At 38.3% G+C, this 9,272-nt stretch overlaps 1 pseudogene; it reads left to right on the forward strand.

Moving 5' to 3' along the window:
* The first annotated feature begins 813 nt into the window (after window positions 1–813).
* Window positions 814–1,739, forward strand: LOC101409119 (olfactory receptor 2J3-like; annotated as a pseudogene).
* Window positions 1,740–9,272: the final 7,533 nt, after the last annotated feature.

Raw genomic sequence — 9,272 nt, forward strand, 5'->3', positions numbered from 1 at the left:
TATTATCTAATTCATAGTCCATATTCATATTTCTCCAATTGTGTCAATAATGTTGTTAATAACTATTGTTTTCCCAATCAAGGATCACTCATTTAGATATCATGTCTCTTTGATTTCCTTTAATATGGATCAGTTTCTTAGACATTATTTGTCTTAATTGAACTTGATATTTCTGAAGAATATAGGCCAGATATTTAGTCCAACTTGTTCAATTTGAGGTTGTCTCATGTTTCTTCATTGTTAGAATCAGGCTGTGCATTTTTGGTAGGAATATAACTGAGGTAACATTAATAAATATTCAGAGCATCACATCAGTAGGCACATAATGTTGGTTTGTCTCAACATTGGTAATGTTAGCACTGATTATTTGGCTATGGTGAAGTCCACCAGTTTTTTCTATTGTAAAGTTTACTATTTTTCATTTTGTAATTAACAAGTAATCTGTGGATAGGTATTTTAAATATTCTGTTTCTCATCATATTTTCACTCACTAGTTTTGACCATCATTTATGTTTTTCTAACTCTACCATTCCTTCTATATTTATTAATTAGCATCCCACCAAGAAAAATAACTTTTCTTCTCTAATATTTATTTATTTATTTTTTATATGTCAGTATGAGCTTGTAGATCCTTATTTCTTTGAAGCCATTAGTATGATAGTTTCTATTACTGCCCAAATTACCCTAGAATTGATTAGTGGTAGGCCCTTTGACCTAGTTTCTGTTTCTTTTTCATGTGTCCCTGTGATTCTTAGAGCACATCCTAACTTTTTTTAACTGTATATTATTCTTTCCTCAGGTAACAAGAAATGAATGACTATGGAAAAAATCAATGCAAGTTTTGAAGGCTACTTTGTTCTACTGGGTTTTTCTAATTGGCCTCATTTGGAAGTAGTTCTCTTTGTGGTTATCTTGATGTTCTACTTGATGATATTGATAGGCAACCTGTTCATCATTATCTTATCATACCTGGACCCCCATCTCCACACTCGCATGTACTTCTTTCTCTCAAACATCTCTTTTCTGGATCTCTGCTATACCACCAGTGCCATCCCCAGTTTCTGGTCAACCTCTGGGGCCCAGAGAAAAACATCTCTTATGCTGGTTGCATGATTCAACTTTACTTTTACCTGGCATTGGGAACCACAGAGTGTGTGTTACTGGTGGTGACGTCCTATGACCGTTATGCAGCTGTATGTAGACCTTTGCATTACACTGTCCTCATGCACCCTCGTTTTTGTCATCTGTTGGCTGTGGCTTCTTGGGTAAGTGGGTTTACTAACTCAGCCCTTCATTTCTCCTTTATCTTCTGGGTACCACTGTGTGGGCATCACCAAGTGGACCACTTCTTCTGTGAAGTTCCAGCACTGCTACAATTGTCATGTGTTAATACCCACGCTAATGAGTTGACCCTCATGGTCACGAGCTCTATTTTTGTTCTGATACCTCTCCCCCTCATTCTTAGCTCCTATGGTGCCATTGCCCAGGCTGTGCTGAGGATGCAGTCAACAGCTGGACTTCAGAAAGTCTTTGGGACATGTGGAGCCCATCTTATGGTTGTATCCCTCTTTTTCATTCCAGCCACGTGCATATATCTCCTGCCATCTTCGGGAAATTCTCAAGATCAAGGCAAGTTCATTGCCCTCTTTTATACTGTTGTCACCCCTAGCCTCAACCCTCTAATCTACACCCTCAGAAACAAAGATGTAAGAGGGGCAGTAAAGAGATTAATGGGGTGAGAGTGAGCCCATATAATTGTGGTATTAACAGTATAATGGAGCATCTCTTCACCAATGATTTATCTACCCATCCATTAATCAACCACTCTTCCCTTCACTCACTCTATCAGCGCTTATTGAGCATGTACTCTCACGAGGTCACAGAGTTCTTGGTAACAGATATGAAATAAACAAGACTCCTAAATATCAATCACTCTATAATGGAGCAAACAGCCATGTAAAATCAAGATCAAACATCAATCTTAAATTTTTTCAGCAGCACAAATTTCATAAAACAACGGTATCCTTTTCTTAATTTTAAAGCAGGCATAAAATCTGTTGTAAATGTTGATAAAAGAGCAGGTGTAAATCCTATTGATAGATATTCCTAATTTTAAAAATCCTAGAATATGTCTTTTAATTTCTTGCTTTTAAGGCAGAATTCATCATAAATTTTGTGTTCCATCTTTGGTTTAGTTAAACACATAGTGAAATACCTTAAATCTTTTCTCCAACAGTTATTCTTTTTTCTTTTTCTTTTTTCTTCTTTTATTTTATTTTTTTTTAATTTTTTGTTTATTGCAGTAACATTGGTTTATAACATTGTAAAAGTTTCAGGTGTACATCATTGTACTTCTATTTCTGCATAGATTACATCATGTTCACCACCAAAATACTAATTACAACCCATCACCACACACATGTACCGAATTATCCCTTTCACCCTCCTCCCTCCCCACTTCCCCTCTGGTAACCACCAATCCAATCTCTGTCCCTATGTGTTTGTTTATTGTTGTTATTATCTACTACTTAATGAAGGAAATCATACGGTATTTGACCTTCTGCCTCTGACTTATTTCACTTTGCATTATACCCTCAATGTCCATCCATGTTGTCACAAATGGCTGGATTTCATCGTTTCTTATGGTTGAGTAGTATTCCATTGTGTATATATATCATAGCTTCTTTATCCATTCATCCCTTGATGGGCACTTAGGTTGCTTCCAAGTCTTGGCTATTGTGAATAACGCTGCAATGAACACAGGGGTGCATGTACCTTTCCAAATTGGTGTTTTCAAGTTCTTTGGATAAATACTCAACAGTGGAATAGCTGGATCATATGGTAGTTCTATCCTTGATTTTTTGAGGAATCTCCATACTGTTTTCCATAGTGGTTATTATTTTTTTTTGTGAGGAACATAGGCCCTGAGCTAACCTCTGCCAATCCTCCTCTTTTTTCGCTGAGGAAGACTGCAGTTGGGCTAACATCCATGCCCATCTTCCTCCACTTTATGTGGGAATGCCCATCTTCCTCCACTTTGTCTGGGACGCTGCCACAGCATGGCTTGACAAGTGGTGCATCGGTGTCCTCCCAGGATCCAAACCAGCGAACCCCGGGCCATGGCAGCGGAGTGCGAGCACTTAACTGCTTGCGCCACTGGGCTGGCCCCTATTCTTTTTTTGAATACTAAAAATATTGAGAGAAATTTTGGCCTGTATGCTTGAATATCCCGTTATCAATAGTAAGAAAATAAGTTTTATGAATCTTAGCAAGAAAGGCTCTGATGCAATGCAACACAAGTAAGCATCTTGTATTTCTCTCTATTTTCAAGGCAGTGAGTACTGTCTATACTTCTCACTGTAGGTGAGAGTACGGAAATGTAGGAGATCTGTGTAGAAGAGGTGGTAATAACTTGTGAAGTTCTGATACATAGCTTGTAAACTAGTGGACATTATAGGCTTGGTGTAGTTAGATAAAGTAAATGCTTGGAGCACCTGCATCACCTAAGGAGCAGTAAAGAATCTCTGAGGCAGAGAGAGTACTGGGCTCTAAAATGACTTGATGAATTCAATGGGTGTTTGAAAGAATTACATGAAAACGTATTGGAAAAATTTTGTGATAAAAGCTTTATGGAAAATGTTAGTTTTTTTTCTTTTTAAGCTTCATTAATTTGACTATTTGAGGTTAAAAAGTACACTATGAAAATCAAATTATATATTTTCCAAATCAAGAAATATATTTTAATAAAAATAATAGTTTTATTGCCTATATTATTACCAACCATCTCCATCTGAAATAAGTGTACTGTGTATACAACACTTTAAACTGCAGGCATATTCAGCTGGAGTGGAATAACGGATAAAGGATAATTCAATATAAAATGAAATCTTGGCAATATCTGAGTTTTGTATGGTAACCCAAATGTCAGTTGTAGTTTTTGACACCTTTAACATTTAGATATGATTGATTAAAACCCTATTTCCTAAATTATTAAAATGAAAAACACATTTCCAAACTTCCCCTCAATTTCTTGAGTGGCTTGCAATTACACTGATTCTGCTGACATTGTCGTCTCCTTTATGTGTCTGTGATTCTTCCTTTATTTGCATAAAGGCATAAACAATAATATGAGGTGTATTCATTTGTCCTTACCCTACTTTCCAAGAAATGAGGAACCAAGAATCATGTATATAAAGGAACTTTTGATAAATAGTTGGGACCACATATAGTGTGCCAACACAGAGCAAAAAAACTTACTTATAAAAACTTAAAACACGTAGCTTAGTTCTTTGAACCATCTTGCACTATAGAAATCTTATTTTTTGGGACATCTCATGTAGTACCCTGGTCTCTCACTATCTAACTTTTTTTTTCCTGAGGAAGATTTGCCCTGAGCTCACATCTGTGCCTGTCTTCCTCCACTTTATATGTGGGTCATCGCCACAGCATGGCTGACTAGTGGTGTAGGTCTGCGCCTGGGATCCAAACCTGTGAACCCAGGCTGCTGAAGTGGAGTGCACCGAACTTAACCACTATGCCATGGGGACAGCCCTTCACCATCTAACTTTTAATAAAAAGTTTTGTTTATTTATTTATTTATTTAATTTTTTGTTTAGTGCAGTAACATTGGTTTATAACATTGTAAAAGTTTCAGGTGTACATCATTGTACTTCTATTTCTGCATAGATTACGTCATGTTCACCACCAAAATACTAACATCATAATCAAAATGTCCAGAATTAAAGATAAAGAGAATGGCACGATATATTTAAATTAATAAAAAGTCTTTAATTTACCATTCTCTTTTCATCTTGAAAATCATATAAATACCCTTTTATATATGTAAACTATTTTTTTGGAATGATACTTATAGCATATATGATGTTAATTCCTAGCCACATTAGCTTGATATTCTATTTAGTTTGTAATCTAAAACAAAGATCAGTTACCAAAAATTCCTCCAATGATTAACACAGATATTATTGTTTTGTACTTTTCAAACTATTTATGTGAACCTTATGCAATTTTATCACAAACAGGATGATAGTTATGTTTTTTCTCACTTTGTAAATGAGGAAACTACAGTGAAGAAGATATGTGACTTGCCCAAGCTTAAACAACTTGTAAGGAGTGACGTCAGCATCATGGTAGAGTGAGTTACTCCCTTTGTCTCTCCCCTCTAAGTTAAATCAGTAGGACATCCATAGACCAACAAACGATCCTCTGTATAGTGTGCCAGAGCACCTCAGACATCCATACTTCTATACATATAAAGGCGGGTGAATTGGATGTGGTAAGGGTGGTAGAATCAGGAAAGAAGTGGCGGCAGCTCCCAAGACTGGACGTTCCAGGAAATGCAGTAACACTCATGAACAGAGGCCGCAGGAACTGAGGCAGCCTATGCTCCTGGAGGCTGCAGGAACCTTTGCAGCACCTGTGACCCAGTCGCCACCTACTCTCTTGGTGGCAGCTCCTCTGACCTCAGCCTTCCCAACAGTGGGGGCTGCATTCAAGACCCTAGTACTCTTGGCAGTGGCAGTGGTGCCCATGACCAGAGGTTCCAGGAATCGTGCTGGCGCCAGAGGCTCTGGGAACTGCAATGGCATTTGCTACTCAGCACCTCCACTTCCCCCAGCAATCGCGGGTGGCTCCCATGACATAGGCTCCAAGAACTGCTGTGGCGCCTGAGACCAGAGGTCCCAGGAACTACAGCAGTGCCTATGACCCACCCCCCTCACCTTCAACCCCAGCCATGGTGCCTCTGACAATTGCCCTCCCAGTAATGGGGGCTGCATTCAACCCTAGTACCCCCAGCTGTGACGACAGTAACCATGACCTGAGGTTCCAGGACCTGCACCAGGGCCCAAGACCTGAAGCTCCAGGACTTTCGTGGTGCCTGTGCCCCAGGTCCCCATCCTCCCACGACAGTAGTGATGGTGCCTGTGAACCCAGCCCACCTGGCAGCAGTAGTGACACCCACAAACCCAGTGCCCAGGCAGCGGTGGTGCCAGCACCTCCAGAAAACCTAGGAGTACCAGTGCAGGTAGCACATGTGGCAGCAGAGCCTGAGGCCTTAGAGAGTGGGAAACAGTGACAGCAGAGTCCATGACCCTGCTCTCCCCTAGTTGCAGTGATGCCTGTAATCTGGCCACCCAACCCAAGACAGTGGCACCTGCAGACCCAACAAACCTGGATGTGGCAGAGGTGTCCATGACCCTTGCTCCCACTCCCTCCACCCCTCCTCCCACTGCACTGTGGGAACCTGGGACCCAGGTAACTCCAGAGGCGGCACTGGTTCTCACCAGCCCAGTGACCCCTGTGTCAATGTTCACAGATTCAGTGACATTGTAAGCTGCAAGGCACCAGCAACATTGGAAGCACAAGTTGCACAACAAAGGCACTGACCACACCTCTGGCAGAGGCAGTGGAGGGTGGAAAGTGCAGGCTCTCAAATACAACCAGAAGCAGTTCTGAATCAAAGTAAACAAAGCCTTACCTAAATAAGAAAGGTATTTGCTATTCCAGATGCACCGGGAGAGGAACAACTCATCAAACACCATGAAAAACTATGGTAACAGGGTATCACGAAAAGAAAGTGGCAATTCTCTAGAAACCAAACTTGAAGTCATGGAAGGTTATGATATAACTGATAGAGAATTCAACATTGCTGTTATGAAGAAACTCCACAAGGTGCAAGAAAACTCAGAAGGACAGTTCAATGAGCTCAAGAATAAAATTAATGAACAACAGGAGTGCTTCACCAAAGTGAGTGAAACTCTAAAAATGAACCAAACTGAAATTTTGGAGCTGAAGAACTCAATAAATGAGATGAAGAAGAAAGTAGAAAGCATTAGAAATAGAGAAGACCATATGGAGGAGAGATTAGTGAGCTCAAATATAGAAATCTAGAAATCATTCAGGTGGAAGAGGAGAGAGAACTAAGATTTTTAGAAAATGAAGAAATTCTATGATAAATATCTGACTCATTTAGGAAGAGTAACATAAGGATAATGAGTATCCTAGAAGGGGAAGAGAAGGAGAAGGGAGCAGAGAGCTTATTTAGAGAGATAATAGCTGAGAACTTCTCAAACTTGGATAAGGAACTGGGTATACAAGTACATGAAGCTAAAAGAACACATAATTATCTCAACACAAAAGGACCTTCTCAAAGGCATATTATATTAAAACTATCAAAGTCAATGACAAAGAAAGCATATTAGGGGGCCAGAGGAAGAAAAGTAGTAACGTACAAAGAAACCCTCATTAGGATATAAACAGATTTCTCACAGGAAGCTCTACAGGCCAGGAGAGAGTGGAATGATATATTTAAAATATTGAAAGATAATAAGTCTGCCAAAAATACTCTATCCAGCAAAGTTCTCTTTTAAATATAAGGAGAAATAAAGGCTTTACCAGACAAACAAAAGCTGAAAGTTCTTCAGCACTAGACATACCTTACAAGAAATCTTGCAAAGAGCTTTCCTACCTGAAACAAAAAGGCAAAGGTATACAAACCTTTAAGCACAGCGATAAATAGAGGGACAGAATCAGAAAATTGCAACTTTATATCAGAATATATTAGTAAACAATTATAACATAAGGTGAAAGGGAAATAAAGCATTAAAAATAACTATAACAACTTCAATTTGGCAACAGATTCACAATACAAAAAGGGGTAATTTGTGACAACAAAAACATGGAAGGGGAAGAGGAAAAGGATGGAACCCACATATGCAGGTAAAGATAAGATGCTATCAGCAGAAAAAAGACTATCTCATTTATGAGATCTTTTATACAAACCTCATGATAACCACAAAACAAAAATTCAGAGCAGAGTCACGAAGCAAACAAACAAACAAAAAAAGAAAGAGAAAATTGAGAAACACATCACAGAAAACCACCAAACTGAAATAGCAGATAGAATCACAATGAAAAGTAAACAATGTAAATTATAGAGCAACCAGAAAACAAAAGATAAAATGTCCGTATTAAGTCCTCACGTATCAATCATCACCCTAAATGCAAACGGATTGAATTCACCAATGAAAAGACACAGAGTGGCTGGACGGACAAAAAGACAAGACCCAACAATATGCTGCCTCCAGGAGACCTATCTCTGTTCTAAAGACAAACATAGGCTCCAAGTGAAGCGATGGAAGATGATACTCCATGCAAATGGCAACCAAAAATAAAAAGCGGGTGTAGCCATATTTATATCAGGCAAAATAGACTTCAAGTGAAAAAGATAACAAGAGACAAAGATGGATATTATATAATGATAAAGGGGCCAATCCATCAAGAAGGCTTAACATTTATTAATATATACGCACTTAACATAGGAGCAAACAAAGTATATAAAGCAACTAATAATAGACCTAAAAAGAGAGATTGACAGCAACACAATAATAGTAGGGGACATTAACACCCCACTTGCGTCAATGGATAAGTCAGACAGGAAATATTGGCCTTAAATGACACATTACACCAGATGGACTTAATAGACATATAAAGACCATTCCATTTAAAAGCAGCAGAAGATACATTCTTCTCAAGTGTACATGGAACATTCTCAAATATAGACCACATGTTGGGAAACAAAACAAGTCTCAATAAATTTAAGAAGAGTGAAATCATATCAGGCATCTTTTTGGCCACAGTGGAATGAAACTAGAAATCAACTACAAGAAGAAAGCTGGAAAAGTTGTGATATGTGAAGACTAAACACCATGCTAATGATCAACTACCAAATCAATGAAAAATAAAGGAGAAATCAAGAAATATCTGCACAAAATTAAAAATGAACATGCCAAAACCCATAGGATGCAGCAAAAGTGGTACTAAGAGGGAAGTACATAGCAATACAGGCTTACCTGAAGAAAGAAAAAATCTCAAATATACAGTCAAACGCTACACCTAAAAGAACTAGAAAAAGAAAAGCGAATGAAGCACAAAGTCAGTAGAATGAAGGAAATAATAATCAGAGCAGAAATAAATGAAGTAATAACTGAAGAGACAATATAAAAGATTAATGAAACTAAGAGCTGGTTCTTTGAAAAGCTAAACAAAATTGACAGACATTTAGCTAGACTCGCTAAGAAAGAAGAGAGAAAGCTCAAATAAATGAAATCCAAAATGAAAGAGGAGAAATTACAATTGGTACCACAGAAATAGAAAGGATTGTAAGAGAATATTATGAACAGCTATATGCCAAAAAATTGGATAACCTAGAAGAAATGGATAAATTCTCAGAATCATACAACCTTCCAAAACTG

This window comes from Ceratotherium simum, chromosome 13, assembly GCF_057802395.1.
Source record: "Ceratotherium simum simum isolate JZ-2026a chromosome 13, ASM5780239v1, whole genome shotgun sequence".
NCBI lineage: Eukaryota > Metazoa > Chordata > Mammalia > Perissodactyla > Rhinocerotidae > Ceratotherium > Ceratotherium simum.